The sequence below is a fragment of the Pelophylax lessonae genome (assembly GCF_965119305.1).
Source record: "Pelophylax lessonae genome assembly, chromosome: 3".
In the NCBI taxonomy this organism is placed as follows: Eukaryota; Metazoa; Chordata; class Amphibia; order Anura; family Ranidae; genus Pelophylax; species Pelophylax lessonae.
In genome coordinates this window covers 346,084,595-346,100,248 of record NC_138770.1, presented here as the reverse complement: position 1 = coordinate 346,100,248, position 15,654 = coordinate 346,084,595, and the positions used below count along the sequence as shown (strand labels likewise).

The 15,654-nt window shown below is 45.6% G+C and overlaps 1 protein-coding gene across 1 annotated transcript in view; it reads left to right on the top strand.

The window, feature by feature from the left end:
- Positions 1-15,654, top strand: part of ASRGL1 (asparaginase and isoaspartyl peptidase 1) — a 71,785-nt gene that overhangs the window by 5,707 nt on the left and 50,424 nt on the right. The window lies entirely within an intron of this gene.

Sequence of the window (15,654 nt, the reverse complement as noted above, 5' to 3'; positions counted from 1 at the left end):
GTTTTATTTTTATGATCTATGTTTGTCCCAGGCATGTTTGAAGCTATTTACTGTTGACTGGCTCACTACCCCGCTGGAAGTCTATCCCAAGCATCAACTACCCTTTCAGTAAAATAACACTTTTTAAGATTCCTTTTTAACTTTCCTCCTAGTTAATTTGAGGTTGTGTCCCCGTGTTCTTTATTTTAGTTTCAAATTGAAAATCCTGCCCTCCTGAACCTTATTCACCCTCTTGATGTATTTAAAGCTTTTAATCATGTCTCCCTTTTCCCTTCTTTCCTCCAGACTGTACATATTAAGTTTCTGAATTCACTCTTGATATGTTTTACCCCCCCAGACCTTTCACAATTTTTGTTACTTATCTCTGAACTATCTTATCAATCTCTTTTTGTAAGTGAGGTCTCCAGAACTAAACACAGTATTCTAAATGAGGTCTCACTAAAGATCTATATACGGGAAGCAGAACATTCTTCCTCCTGCTGGTAATCCCTCTAGTGATGCATCCTAGAATTCTATTCGCTTTTCCCATTGCCTGGTCACACTATTTGTTCATTTTGCAATCATCTGAAATAAGTACCCCCCTATCTTTTACTTCTGTAGTGCTGGCTAACACAGTATTCCCAATGTTGAACTCTCAGGAGATTCCTTTTCCTAGGTGCATTATTTTCCATTAGAAACATTCAACCGCAGTGTCCACTGCTTTAACCCATCTTCCAGCAATGCCAAATCATGTTACAGATACCTCCAGGAATATCACACCTTTTGGACCATCAGCAAAAAGACATGCCTTGCCCAAAAAAACGCTTCCGGAAAGTATTCACTTTTTACACATTTTGTTAGGTTACAGCCTTATTCCAAAATTGATTAAATTCATTATTTTCCTCAAAATTCTACAAACAATACCCCATAATGACAACAAGAAAGACGTTTGTTTGAAATGCAAATTTATTAAAAATAAATGAAAAAAATCACTTACATAAGTATTCGCAGCCTTTGCTCAATACTTTTTTGAAGCACCTTTTGCACCAATTACAGCCTCAAGACTTTTTGAGTATGATGCTACAGACTTGGTACACCTATTTTTGGGCAGTTAATCCCATTCTTCCTTGCAGGACCCTTCAAACTCAATTGGGTTGGATGAGGAGCGTCGGTGCACGGGTTCTTGGTCACCTCCTTGACTAAGGCCCTTCTACCCCGATCGCTCAGTTTGGCTGGGCAGCCCGCTCTAGGAAAAGTCCTAGTGGTTTCAATTTTCTTCCATTTACTGATAAAGGAGGCCACTGTGCTCATTGGAACCTTTAATGCTGCAGTCATTTTTCTGTACCTTTCCCTCACTTGGGTTTTGGATCCTGATTTATTTCATGGGTGTAGCTTTTATATTGTGAACCTAGGGCTCGCATTTGAATTAATGGGCTTATCTGCTGATGTTTTTGATATATATAGGGGGACCAGGTAGGGATGCCCTCTGTAGCCTCTCCTATTTGCACTGGCCTTCGAGCTGCTGGCTGCAAAGCTGAGAGAGGATGACCGAGTTCAAAGCCTCCGTAAAGGGGAGCTGGACGAATTTGTATCCTTTTATGCAGATGATCTGCTATTGTATATGAAAGTTTCAGTCCTCAATATCTATGGCCTTCTCACTTATTTGGGAATTCGGTGATTACTCAGGGTTTAGAATAAACTGGACCAAGTCGACACTATCCCCGCTAGATGGCCAACAGAGTATAAGGCCCATTGGTGGATGTCCTTTAGTGGTTTTGTATAAATTTAAATATCTTGGAGTCACTGTTAAAATTCCGGTAGATTCATATAGGAATAGTAGTTTGTCGTCTATTATACGTATATTTAAAGACAAGGTTCAACAATGGAAAGATCTACCTTTAACTTTATTGGGGAGAATAAATTTGTTCAAGATGATTTATTTGCCAACGTTTCTGTATATTCTATCCAATGCTCCCATATTTCTCAATATATTCATTCATTGCTTACCTCCTTTTTTTGGGGATCCAAACTTCCCCGGGTGTCCCTTGACATATTACAACTACCGGTGAGTAGGGGCGGTTTAGCTTTACCAGATTTACGTGTGTACTACCTTGCTTCACAGTTGGTGTATGTGCATTGGAGAATGTTCTCTCAGCTGAATAATGCAGCCATGGCTTTTGAAGCAGCTGTGGCCACATCATATGAAGCATTGTTGAACTTCTGTTATAGGGGAACGGTGCCTTTAGAAGGGGGTATGAAAGTATTGGCAGTCTCCAAAAGGATTCTTAAGATATTTATGCAGCAGGTGACTGATACTACCATGTCTCTTATCTCCAAATGCTCCACTCTGGATTAATCCTAATTTAGGGGAATTCTATAAAATACTTGACGGGCCTCGGGGGGCACATTATGGAGTAAAATATGCTCATCAGTTATTCGAGGCAGGCAAGCTTAAATCCTTCACTCAACTGCGGGCGGAATGGGGTATACCGAGTTCCTGGCACTTTCAATATGCGCAACTTTAACATGCGGCAGTGGCTTTAACATGCTGCAGTGGCCCAATACAGTTCAGGTACCATGTCCCTTGTTAACTCCAAACTGGAAGCGCTTTTATTACGGCCGGAGCAAACCAAGCTGGTTTCTAATTACTGTTCGACACTAGCTTTTGTGGAAAATAGGCAATGTCCGCAAGCACAGGAACAGTGGTTGAATATAGTGCCCGATCTGACGGAGGAATTATTGATTGAGGCCCTTGATAGTAATGTAAACATGGTTATTCCTTCCAGGGACAAATTGATAACAACTGCAGTATTTACATCCAATGTACTTGTTACCCGTATTCTATGATCCTCATCAGGCAACATACTATACACTGCAGCACCTCTTTATGGGGAAAAGAGATACAGATAGGTGTCATAAATGTCAAACGGTTATGGGAGTATGGGTACACATGGTATGGGAGTGTCCTAAAATTAGACCCTTATGGTCAAAAGTTACTGAATTTTTCTCTGATACCTTTGATTTGCCAAATATATGCATTCCTTTGGTTTGTCTTTTAGGGGTTCTGGAAGATGAAACAATGGATACGGCATCCAAACTTTTCTTGAGGCTCCTATATTTTTATGTCAGACAAGTAATAGCGATAAACTGGATATGTACTACTACTCTTGAGTTGATAGCTTGGAAAAAACTAGTTACAGTATCTCACAAAAGTGAGTACACCCCTCACATTTTTGTAAATATTTTATTATATCTTTTCATGTGAAAACACTGAAGAAATTACACTTTGCTACAATGTAAAGTAGTGAGTGTACAGCTTGTATAACAGTGTAAATTTGATGCCCCCTCAAAATAATTCAACACACAGCCATTAATGTCTAAACCACTGGCAACAAAAGTGAGTACACCCCTAAGTGAACATGTCCAAATTGGGCCCAATTAGTCATTTTTCCTCCCCCGTGTCATGTGACTTGTTAGTGTTACAAGGTCTCGGGTGTGAATGGGGAGCAGGTGTGTTGGTGTTATCACTCCCACTCTCTCATGCTGGTCACTGGAAGATCAACATGGCACCTCATGGCAAAGAACTCTGAGGATCTAAAAAAAGAATCGTTGCTCTACATAAAGATGGCAAAGGCTATAAGAAGATTGCCAAGACCCTGAAACTGAGCTGCAGCACGGTGGCTAAGACCATACAGCGGTTTAACAGGACAGGTTCCACTCAGAACAGGCCTCGCCATGGTCAACCAAAGGAGTTGAGTGCACGTGCTCAGCTTCATATCCTGAGGTTGTGTTGGGAAAAAGATGTAGGAGTGCTGCCAGCATTGCTGCAGAGGTTAAAGGGGCAGCCTGTGAGTGCTCACACCATACACCGCTCACTGCATCAAATTGGTCTGCATAACTGTCATCCCAGAAGGAATTCTTTTCTAAAGATGATGCACAAGAAAGCCCGCAAACTGTTTTGCTGAAGACAAGCAGACTAAGGATATGGATTACTGGAACCATGTCCTGTAGTCTGATGAGACCAAGATAAACTTATTTGGTTCAGATGGTATCAGATGTGTGTGGCGGCAACCAGGTGAGGAGTACAAAGACAAGTGTGTCTTGCCTACAGTCAAGCATGGTGGTGGGAGTGTCATAGTCTGGGGTTGCATGAGTGCTGCCGGCACTGGGGAGCTACAGTTTGAGGGAACCATGAATGCCAACATGTACTGTGACATCCCCTCCCTTCAGAGACTGGGCCGCAGGGCAGCATTTCAACATAACGACCCCAAACACACCTCCAAGACGACCACTGCCTTGCTAAAGAAGCTAAGGGTAAAGGTGATGGACTGGCCAAGCATGTGTCCAGACCTAAACCCTATTGAGCATCTGTGGGGCATCCTTAAATGGAAGGTGGAGGAGCGCAAGGTCTCTAACATCCACCAGCTCCGTGATGTTGTCATGGAGGAGTGGAAGAGGACTCCAGTGTCAATCTGTGAAGCTCTGGTGAACTCCATGCCCAAGAGGGTTAAGGCAGTGCTGAAAAATAATGGTGGCCACACAAAATATTGACGCTTTGGTCCCAATTCGGACGTTTTAACTTAGTGGTTTACTCACTTTTGTTGCCAGCGGTTGAGACATTAACAGCTGTGTGTTGTTAGTTTGAGGGCACAGCAAATTTACACTGTTATACAAACTGTACACTTACTACTTGTACAAAGCTACTACATTTTAATTTCTTCAGTGTTGTCACATGAAAAGATATAAGAAAATATTTCCTATGGTTCTCAGCAGTTATGATGTCAAGGGTATCTGATCACCGGAGTGCATAGGATTTAATGAATCAAACATCTCCAGTGCCCATTGAGATAAAGATCTAGTTTTGCTTTATTGCATCCCTCCCTAACAGCATATACTGTACTCACCTTTTCTTTGCTCCCCAGCCACTCCAACTGGTGAAAAAGAAAACACACAATAGTTCTGGATATAATGAAGCATGTGACTCCGTCTCCTTCCTAACCGCTGACATCTCGGGTGCTTGGAGATTGGCCCAGCACTGTGACATGGGAGTAGGGAGAGAGTTCTCAGCCCTGTGTAAGCTCCAACTAGAGCAACTAGATTCTTACGCAGGGCTTTCTTTCCTCATTCCCTGCAAAAGCAAAGGAACATGAGTGTGTGCAGCATGAGAGGGGGGCATTGAAACAAATCTGATGCATTGCCCTTCCCTCTTTTTTTTTTATGATTGATGGAAAGAACATGTCCGCACCTATATATTTTTTTTTCTGCGCAACCTCTTTTATTGGCAATACGTTTTATCAGCTGAACCCACGCAGCAGTTAATCGATATTTTAACTTATTCCTCTTTACAAAACTTTTTCAGTTCTTTTCTACTTTTGGGATATCTTGTTTTAATGGTTTCAGACCTGTGCACATCATTTGTAAACTGTCTGCCTAACTGTGTGCATTGATGGAGATAGTCTTCAAAATCTTTTTCAACCCTATTTAATCTTAACCACTTCCATACCGGGCCTATTCTGGTACTCCTCTCCTATATGTAGAAATCATCATTGTTTTGCTAGTAAAATACTCAGAACCCCCAAACATTATATATGTTTTTTTTAGCAGAGACCCTAGGGAAAAAAATGGCGGTCATTGTAACTTTTTATCACACGGTATTTGTGCTGCAATTTTTCAAACGATTTTTTTTTTTTTCTTCAATAAAATGTTTCATGAATTAAAAACAAAACACTGAAGTTAGCCCAATTTTTTGTTTAATGTGAAAGATATTACACTGAGTAAATAGATACCTAACATGTCATGCTTTAAAATTGCGCTCACTCGTGGAGTGGCGCCAAACTTCAGTACTTAAAAATCTCCATAGGCGGTGCTTTACAATTTTTTATCGGTTACCAGTTTAGAGTTACAGGGGAGGTCTTGGGCTAGAATTGTTGCTCTTGCTCTAACGTTTGCGGCGATACCTGACGTGTAGTTTGAATGGCGTTTACATATGTGGGCACGGCGTACGTATGCGTTCGCTTCTGCTTGAGAGCACGTAGAGACGGAGCACTTTAAATCAGTATTTATTTATTTTTTTTACGCTTTCTCTTCATAATTTTTTTTTTTTATAATCACTTTTATTCCTATTACAAGGAATGTAAACATCCCTTGTATAAAGAAAAGGGCATGACAGGTCCCCTTTATGGAGAGATGCGGGGGACTATAAGACACCACATCTCTCCTCTAGGCAGGATAGACTAAGATGAAAAAAGAAAAAAAAACGATCTCGGCCTCCCCAGCCGTGTACACAGCAGTGTTTACATCTCATTTTTGATAGAGCAAAGGAGGGTTATAACCCCTGTAAAGATTTTTATTTCACTATCTATGCTCCATTGCGGAGATTTCCTTTCACTTCCTGTCCCATAGCTAAAGAGGAAGTGACAGAAAATCTCTGCAAATTACCCGCTTGCCGACCGCCCGCCGCAGCTTTACTGCGGCAGGCTGGCTCGGCTGCGCGAACCGACATAGTAATACAAGGTCGGTCGCACGTGTGGTGCTGGGGGGCCCCCACTAGGCAGCGGGGATGCCGATGTGCCGCCAGCCACCCGCGATCGCTCCCAGCTAAGAGAGAACGGTCAGCTGTTGTAAACACAGCCGACCGTTCTTCTCTCTGGAATGATCAGAGTGCCTGTGATCCTTCTATATAGGATCACAGGTCTCTATGGTCATTTCACAAGCCCCGTCACGTAAAGTAAAGCCCCACAGTTTGTAAAGACTCCCCTAGGCTTACATTTAACCCTTTGATCACCCACTAGCCCTTTCTTGCCAGTGTCAATATTACAATAACCGTGCATTTTTTTTTTGCACTGATGTAGTAATGTCACTGGTCCCCCAAAAAGTGTCAAAAAGGTCAGTTAGGGGTCCGATCTGTCCGCCGCAATGTCGCAGTCCCGCTAAAAATCACAGGTCACTGCCATTACTAGTAAAAAATGAAATAAATAAAAATGACATATAAATCTTTCCCCTAGTTTGTAGACATAACTTTTGCGCAAACCAATCAAAGTATGATTTTCTCTTACGTCCTCTGACAGTCGCATCCCGTTCAGTTAGCCTTCACGAGTGGGTAATGCGCCTCTCTGCAGGAGCAGGCTAGGTAGTGAAAAGGTTAACAAACAAAAGCTTTTACACAAAACATGCCTCTAGGTGGCTGTTCATCAGCCATTACCCATCAGCCTTTAGGTGCTGCTCTTCAGTTTCGTAGCAAGCAGTACAGGAAGACAAGCAACCCCAAAAAATAGTGCTGCTCTCTTCAGTTTCATGCTGCCTAGCGTAGGAGTAGGACCTAGGTTTACCTGCTGGGTCCTATGTCTCAGTTCTTTTGTCTTTTTCTTTGAAAAAAGTTTTTTCTTTCTATTTCTTTCCTCAGTCACTATCGCTAGTTAGTCAGGGGGATCCCTGGAGGACTACAAGCGACAGCAGAGCTGGGCCTCGCACTGGATAATATAGATCCTTACGATGTCCCAGCCTGCCAACGAGCGTCGCAGGTCATTGGTACACCCAGGCCTCGCCACAACCGTGCCCCTGAGGACGGGGACGAGCCTGCGGAGAACCCATCTTCGCTGGAATGTCTCAACTCAGGAACGCCTGTGTGTTGCTAGCATCCCTTCCTGGCTGACGGCACACCCACTCAGGGTGGGAGGTGTTCCTTATCGGAGCGGAGCCCGTGATCCGTGGAATGGTGAGTGATGCTACCCCGTGTCCCTGGGACAGTTGTATGTGGGGGTGTTATGTGGGCCCACTCCTAGGGGATGGCAGAAAAAGGCGGTCTCTGTAGTGTCCCCCTTTGTGGCCGTTTTGAGCGGCCCCTACCTTCCTGCCCCCGCTGGGGGCGCACTGCGGTGTACACTGCCTGGATGGGGGGTGTGGGGGCTTAGTACATTCCTGGGGGTATTTCTGAGGTGTCCCCGTGGTGGCCGGCTCCTGGGTTTGCACTGACTTGGCACCGATCGCTCTGCCGCCATTTTGGGTGATGGCAGGCTGTTTGGGCTTCTTTGTGTGGGCAGCAGCCATTTTTTTCTGTCCTTTTGGCGCCGGTTTGTGCGCCATCTTTACTATAGGTGGCCGCCTTGTAAGGGTGGTGGCCATTTTGCGAGTGCTTCCTCCCATTTGTTTTTATTAAGCATCCATTATACTGTGGCTCAGGGCATACATTGGCATCTAGTGCATGAGTTCACGTCCTTTTCACTTCTCCTTTCACTGCAGCAGCGTGTGTGAGGTCTGGGCAAGTACACTGTGACACTGTGGGGCTGATTTTTTGGCTGTTTTTTGGGCATTTTCCTGCAAAAATGTACTTTCTCTGTGGCTATAGCTGTTTTAAAGGGGTCTCCACCGGCGGTGCAGATTTGCGGTGTGGACCGCGGGAACCGCCCATTAAAGTGTCCCAAAAATTTTTTTTATTGCAAAATGGAGTCCCAAGATAGCAAATTCCCAGCAGACCTGGTTGGTGTTTCAGGAACCCCTGAATCCTCTTCCATGGCCTCTTTATCTGCTGCACTTGTGACCTTGGCGTCCAAGGTTGATCTGCTGATGTCTGAACACACTACTCAAAAACGGCCAATGCCCTCTCAGTCTTCTGACTCAGAGCCTGTTTTGGTTGCCACGGACAACGTCCCCCCCCCCCCCCTGAAGGGGAGGACAGTCCTCGCATTCAGATGGGGAGGAGGTGGAGGAGGAACGCACTATAGTGGATGCACTTATTACCTCCTCCAAGGAGACTTTAAATATTGATGATGAGCCTACCCAGTCAGGTAAGCGGGTTTCCTTTGGGTCCCGCATAGCCCAGAAGTCGAGTCAGATTTTTTTCCCTTCCCCCTAGGAGTTTCACAAAACTGTGAATGACCAATGGCGTTGCATCAAGCATATGCTGGCGGTGCCTAAGCGGTTTAAATGCCGTTATCCCTTAGCGAATCCTGTAGACAACCGTTGGACAGTGTCACCAAAGGTGGACCACACTGTTTCTAGGTTGAATGAATCCACATTGCTGCCCGTGGAGGACTCCCTGGTGTGGAGACGCTTTACCGCTACGTATATTTGGTGACGGGCTCCCTGTGTTCGCTTCGGTGATGGTTTCTCAAGCTGCTTAGGTGCACCTTAGTGGTGCGCCTTAGTGGTGGAGTCGGTCATTCCGACTGCCATTGACCTGGTGGATTAAATGACCCAGGCCGTGATGTACCTATGTGATGAGGCCTTGGACGAGGCTCCTTTGGTCGCACCGTGATCTGCGGTTGGGGTCGCAATCCGCCACATTATTTGGCTGAAAGTTGGTCGGCTGACCACGCTTCCAAGAAGACTGTGTCTGATGTCCCTTATATGGGTATTTGACTATTTAGGGATACCTTAGATGAGTTGATCAAAGGTCTTACGGGTGGTAAGGGTACCCTTTTGCCCCAAACCTCTAAAGGTGAAATCACCCCGCGCTAGGCGGGGTCCTTCCTTCAAGGCTGATCTTGGGTCCTTTCATGCCTCAGGGGCACGGGAAAAAAGGTAAATCCTTCAAGGCCTCAGGTGGTCACAGGAAGCCATGGTCCGGGAAGCCACAAGACCGGTCAGGCCGGTTCGGCAGCCCAGTCCTCCTCCGCCTGAGGGACTCCCTCACCTGTTTCAGGGGTGGGGGGACGTCTGCATTACTTTTCAGGAACCCTGGTTGTCCCAAATTCAGGACAGGTGGGTTCACAAACTGATTCATTCAGGGTGCAGGATCGAGTTTCGATCTCGCCTCGCAGACAGGTTCAAATCTTCATCTGACTCTTGTTCGATTAAAAGATCTCATGGGGGCAGTGCAGGATCTTCTTGCCCAAGGAGTCATTGTGCCAGTCCCTCAGCGGGACAGGTTTCACAGGTTCCATTTCAACCTATTCAAGGTTCCCAGCAAAGAGGGAAGAATGCATCCCATTCTGGACCTCAAGTCTCTGCTCTGCTTTGTGTGGGTGCAGAAGTTCCGGATGGAATCCATCCGGTCGGTGGTGGCGTCGTTGAGTCCAGGGGACTTCTGGCCTCCATCGCCTTAAAGGATGCGTATCTGCACATCCCTATCTACGAAGGTCCTCAGCGGTATCTCTGCTTTGCAGTGGCAGAGGAGCGTTTTCAATTTGTGGCATTACCCTTTGGTCTCGCTTTGGCTCCCAGGGTATTCACCAAGGTTTTGGCTCCGGTGCTGGCTTTGCTGCGTGTGAAGTGGATTGCGGTCCTCGGTTATCTGAATGACCTCCTGTTGAGGGCGAGCTCATGTGCCACTCTGTCAAGCGATCTGACAGTCACGGTTCAGACATTCCAGGAGCTCGGGTGGACCATCAACTTTCAGGAGTCTGTACGGACCCCATCAGTTCATCGTGGTTACCTGGGGATGGTCCTGGACTCCGCTCACACAAGGTTTTTTTCTCCCAGGGAAAAAACTTGGAACTCTGCAGGGCGAGATTAGGTCCCTCAGGGACAACGATCTTTCCTCTCTACGGGCCTGCATGCGGTCCCTGGGTCGGTTGGTTTCGGCTTTCGAAGCTCAGTTCCCAATGAGATCTCTGTAAGCAGAGGTCCTTGCCGAGTGGGACAAAATCCTCAGTCGTTGGACAAGAGGATATCTTTGAGCCACCTCACGAGGGTGGACTTTTCGTGGTGGCTCCTGTCACCCGCTCTGACACAAGGCAAATCTTTTCTGCCTATGCTGTGGACAGTGCTTACCATGGCTGCCAGCCTGTCAGGCTGGGGTGGAGTTCTGGGCACACTTTGTGCCCCGGGGATGTGGTCAGCGGAGGGATCCTCCTTGCCAATAACCGTCTTGGCGCTCCGAGCAATCAAGCTCTGTTTCTTCCATTGGACGACTTGGCTTCAGGGTCGCCCGGTTCGTGCTCAATTGGATAACGCCACGGCGGTGGCTTACGTCATTCACCATAGGGGGCAACAAGAGTTCCTGGGCGGCCAAGGCAGTGGCCGAGATCCTGCCTTGGGCCGAGTTGCTCGTTCCAAGGATTTCGGCTGTTCACGTTCCCGAAGTGGAGCACTGGCTGGTGGACTGCCTTCGTCGCCAGTCCTTGGACCAGGGGGAATGGTCCCTGCATCCGGGGGTGTTTCGTGTCCTGTGTGCCCGGTGGTGAGTCTCGTGGCTTTGTTAGCGTCCCATCTCAACTAAAAGGTGGGAAGGTTCGTGGCCAGAACCCGCGATCCTCTGGCGGATGCGTTGGTGGTGCCCTGGCACCAGTATAGGCTGTTTTGTGTCTTCCCTCCGACTCATTGCTATCCAGGTTCCTCCGCCGGTTGGCGTCGGAACGGTTACAGGTAATTCTGGTGGCCCTAGACTGGCCTTGGCGGTCTTGGAACGAAGACCTCGTGCAGATGGTTTCGAGCTGCCCTGACGGCTTCCACTGTGAGACGATCTACTGTATCCAGGGCCGATATTCCATCCTGCTTTACAGTCTCCGGCTTTGACGGCATGGCTGTTTAAAAGCCAAGTTTTGAGAGGAAAGGGTCTCTCGGATGCTGTTATTTCTGCCTTACTGCAGGCTCGGAAAACTACCTCCAGGAAGATTTAACATCGTACCTGGAAGGCGTATGTTGCTTGGGGTGAGTCACAAGGGTTTCATCCACGCTTCTTTTCGGTAGCGAGAGTTCTGGCCTTCCTGCAGGCAGCTGGGCACGGTCAAGGGTCAGTTGTCGGCCTTTGTCGGTTTTCTTCCAGTGTCCCTTGGCGACTAATTCCTTGATTTGCACCTTTACTCCGGGGGTGCATCATCTGGCTCCCCCGCAGAAGGCTCCTTTTGCCTCCATGGGGACTGAATTTGTTTTTTTGTCCATTTCTTATAACTGCCTCCCTTTGAGAACATCAGCGAAAAAGCTCTGCCTGTGTTGTCCCAGAAAGTTGCCTTTCTGGTGGCTGTCACCTCTGTTCGCAGAGTGTTGGTATTGGCGGCTCGCTCTTGCTGGTCCCCTTTTTCTGGTTATTTATAGGGATAAAGTGGTCCTGTGACCCACTCAGTCTTGTCTTCCTACAGTGGTGTCTGCTTTCCACCTCATCGTAGTTCTTTCGTTGCTTCCGCCTTGGGCGAGGCCCAAGCATCCCAAGGACTTTGTCCTGCGTTCCTTGGATGTGGTCTGGGCGATCAGGTTTTTGCCTGTCTGCCACGGAGTCTTTTGGGAAGTCTGATTCCCTGTTTGTCCTTCCAAGGGCCTTCGAGAGGGTTCGCCTGTGCCCGCTGCAGCCCCTTCCGGTTTGGATCAGACAGACTTTGGTTTAGGCCTATTCACTATTGGCTCCGGTGCCTCCATTTCCTGTGAGGGAACGTTCTACTAGAGCCGTCATTGCCTCTTGGACTTTCTGCCATCAGGATTCATGTGGCTACACGTGGTTGCCTGTGCGCACTTTCACAAATTTTCTACTGACTTGCTGTACTGGCATCCTAGGATGCTTCCTTTTGGGCGCGAGGTTTTCTTTTCGGCGCGGCGGTTGTTTTGCAGAGACGTGTTGTTCTGTCTCTTCTTGGGGTGTATTTGTTCAGGGTTGGCTCCCGTTGAGCTTCTGCTGCCCTGTTGGCTCAGTTTTTTTAGTCTCTGGCCTGGTTGTCACGTTGCCTTTTCTTTGGTTACGTCTTCCCACCCCTCACACCTTCACTGTTTTGGGACATCCCACTCGTGAAGGCTAACTGAACGGGCTGTGACTGTCAGAGGACGTAAGAGAAAATAGAATTTTTGTAAGAACTTACCGCAAAATTCTTTTCTCTAAGTCCTCTGACAGTCACAGCCCTCGCCCCTCTATTTTTTGGGGTTGATTGTCTTCCTGTACTGCTTGCTACGAAACTGAAGAGCAGCACCTAAAGGCTGATGGGTAATGGCTGAGGAACAGCCCCCTAGAGGTGTGTTATGTGTAAAAGCTTTTGTTTGTTAACCTTTTCACTACCTAGCCTGCTCCTGCAGAGAGGCGCATTACCCACTTGTGAAGGCTAACTCAGAGGACTCAGAGAAAATAATTTTATGGTAAGTTCTTACAAAAATTCTATTGCGATTTTTTTTTTTTTTTTTTTTTAACCAAAAATATGTAGCAGAATACAAATTGGCCTAGAAGGATGAAAAGATTAGATGTTTACATTTTTTTGGGGGGGGATGTTATATAGCAGAATGTGAGAAATATATATATTTTTTTTTTTTCAGAATTGTTGCTCCTTTCTTGTTTATAGCACAAAAAATAAAAATTGCACAGGTGATCAAATACCACCAAAAGAATGCTCTATTTGTGTGAAAAAAAGGACCTACGTTTTATTTCAGTACAGCGTCGCACGGCCACGCAATTTTCTGTTAAAGTAACGCAGTGTCGGATAACAAAAACGGCCTGGTCATCTCCCTAACAGGGATTCAGACAGCAATAAAAATCAAAAAGGTGTTCTAATCCCACTCCACTCTATCCAGAACTTAAAAACAATATTTTGCCTTTAGGCCCCTTTCACACTCATGCAACCTAAAAGTCGCGCAATTTTTATTTTTTTTTTTATACTATTTTGGCTGGACTTGAAGCAACGACTATGTTTATGGACCTCAAAACACATTAAAATCGGCCCAAAGTAGTGCAAGGACTACTTTGAAGTCGTTGCGACTTGAAGTCGTACAGCTATGAAAGGTACTCATTGGAAATTGTGGAGTATGACTTGTCATTCGACTTTGTAGTCCCAAATCGCAGGACAAGTCGCACAGGTGTGAAAGGAGTCTTAGTTATACTTTTAAGAGCTTTAGAGCCAGTTCACATATATGCAATGACAGACATTGCATGTTATTCGCAGCGCACTGCTCTGCAAATCACATGTGATGTCTGTGCAATGCAAATTCAGCCATACAGATTGTATGGCTGAATTCACATTGCATTCGGACACAACTCGCCCAGGACCCGTTTTTGGGTCTGCACCAGAATCGGATTGCATGGGTGTTCACATCTATGCGATCCGATTCATGTCCAGACTGGCAGTTCGCACTGCGATTTGTGAACTGATCTGGGGGTGTCAGTAGCTTTGTATTGAGCGATTTACATATGGCAGTGTGAACTGCCTGCGAGTTGAATGTAAGAAATAATTGTATGCAGAAAGATCTCTTTCCTATTCAGGCTCGAATATTTATGGTTGTCAAAGTGTATCTTCTGTGACCTTTGACAATCTACCTATCTCTTAGAAGTCTAGGTAAACTACTGTTGGCATCTAATCCACAGAGGGAATGTACAATGTGACAACACTACATACACTAAAGTGCAGATATCTATTTAGGAGATCTTGTTTTTAAGACATAATTTCTAAGTGCAGTAACTCAACTATCTGTATTTTTTTTAGTACTGGTCTGCCTTCAAGAGAGTGAATGGTTATTGTGGAGTACTGCATTTAAACATTAGCACCTGAAAATATTTGGGGTTGATTTACTAAAACTGGAGAGTGCAAAATCTGGTGCAGCTGTGCATAGAAATAAATCAGTTTCTAGGTTTTATTGTCAAAGCCTAAGACCCCTTTCACGCATGCTGTCAGTTTGTTTTTACACATGCTGTCCGTTTTTCATCCATCCGTTGACAGATGAAAAACAGACATCTATGAAAAAACAGATGAAAATGTATGATCATCCATTTGCTTTAGTTTACATCCGCATCCATCATCATCATCCGTTTTTTTTAAACTGATCAAAGCTCTATTTTTTTCAATTTTTTTCTATTCGCCGCATGACTATTTACTGCGGCGGTCAGCCCCTCACAGGCAAAGTGACGTAGTACTACGTCGCTTGTCTGTGATGCTCTAGGGAGCCTCACAGGCTCGCTCACGGACCCACTCCCTCCCCGCGAGTGACCGACGGACCCGATGTCCCCCGGTCACTCGCGATCGTCGATTACACCGGGAGAAAGGCAGACGGCTAATGTAAACAAAGCCGCCTGTCAATCTCCCCTGTGTAACAGCACAGATCATACGGTCCTGCTATGTAGGACCGTAGATCTGTGCTGTTACACACACAGCCACATCCAATCACAGTAAGAATCATGCCCCTAGGGACACACTTAACCCCTCCCTCTCCAATAAAGTTAACCCCTTCCCTGCCAAGCTCATTTTTACAGTAACAGTGCATATGTATAGCACTGATTACTGTAGTAATGTCACTGGTAACCCCAAAAGTGTCAAAAATGTCAGTCAAGGGTCCGATCTGTCCTCCGCAATGCTGCAGTCCCGCAAAAAAAATCGTAGATCGCCGCCATTACTCGTTAAAAAAAAAAAACAATAAAAATGACAAAAATCTTTCCCTTAGTTAGTAAACGCAATAACTTTTGCGCAAACCAATCAAAATACGCTTTTTGCGATTTTTTTTTTTTTTTTTTTTTTTTTTTTTTTTTACCAAACATATGTAGCAGAAAACAAATTGGCCTAAAATGTTAAAAAAATTTTGATTTTTACATTTTTTGGGGGGAATTTCATATAAAAAAAATGTGAAAAAATATTGTTATTGCAAAATTGTCGCTCTTTTTTTGTTTAGCGCATGATAAAAAAATCGCACAGGTGATCAAATACCACCAAAAGAAAGCTCTGTTTGTGGGAAAAAAAGGACATCAAATTTGTTTGGGTACAGCGTCGCACGACCACGCAATTGTCCGTTAAAGTCACGCAGTGCCGAATCGCAAAATAGGCCCTGGTCAGGAAGGGG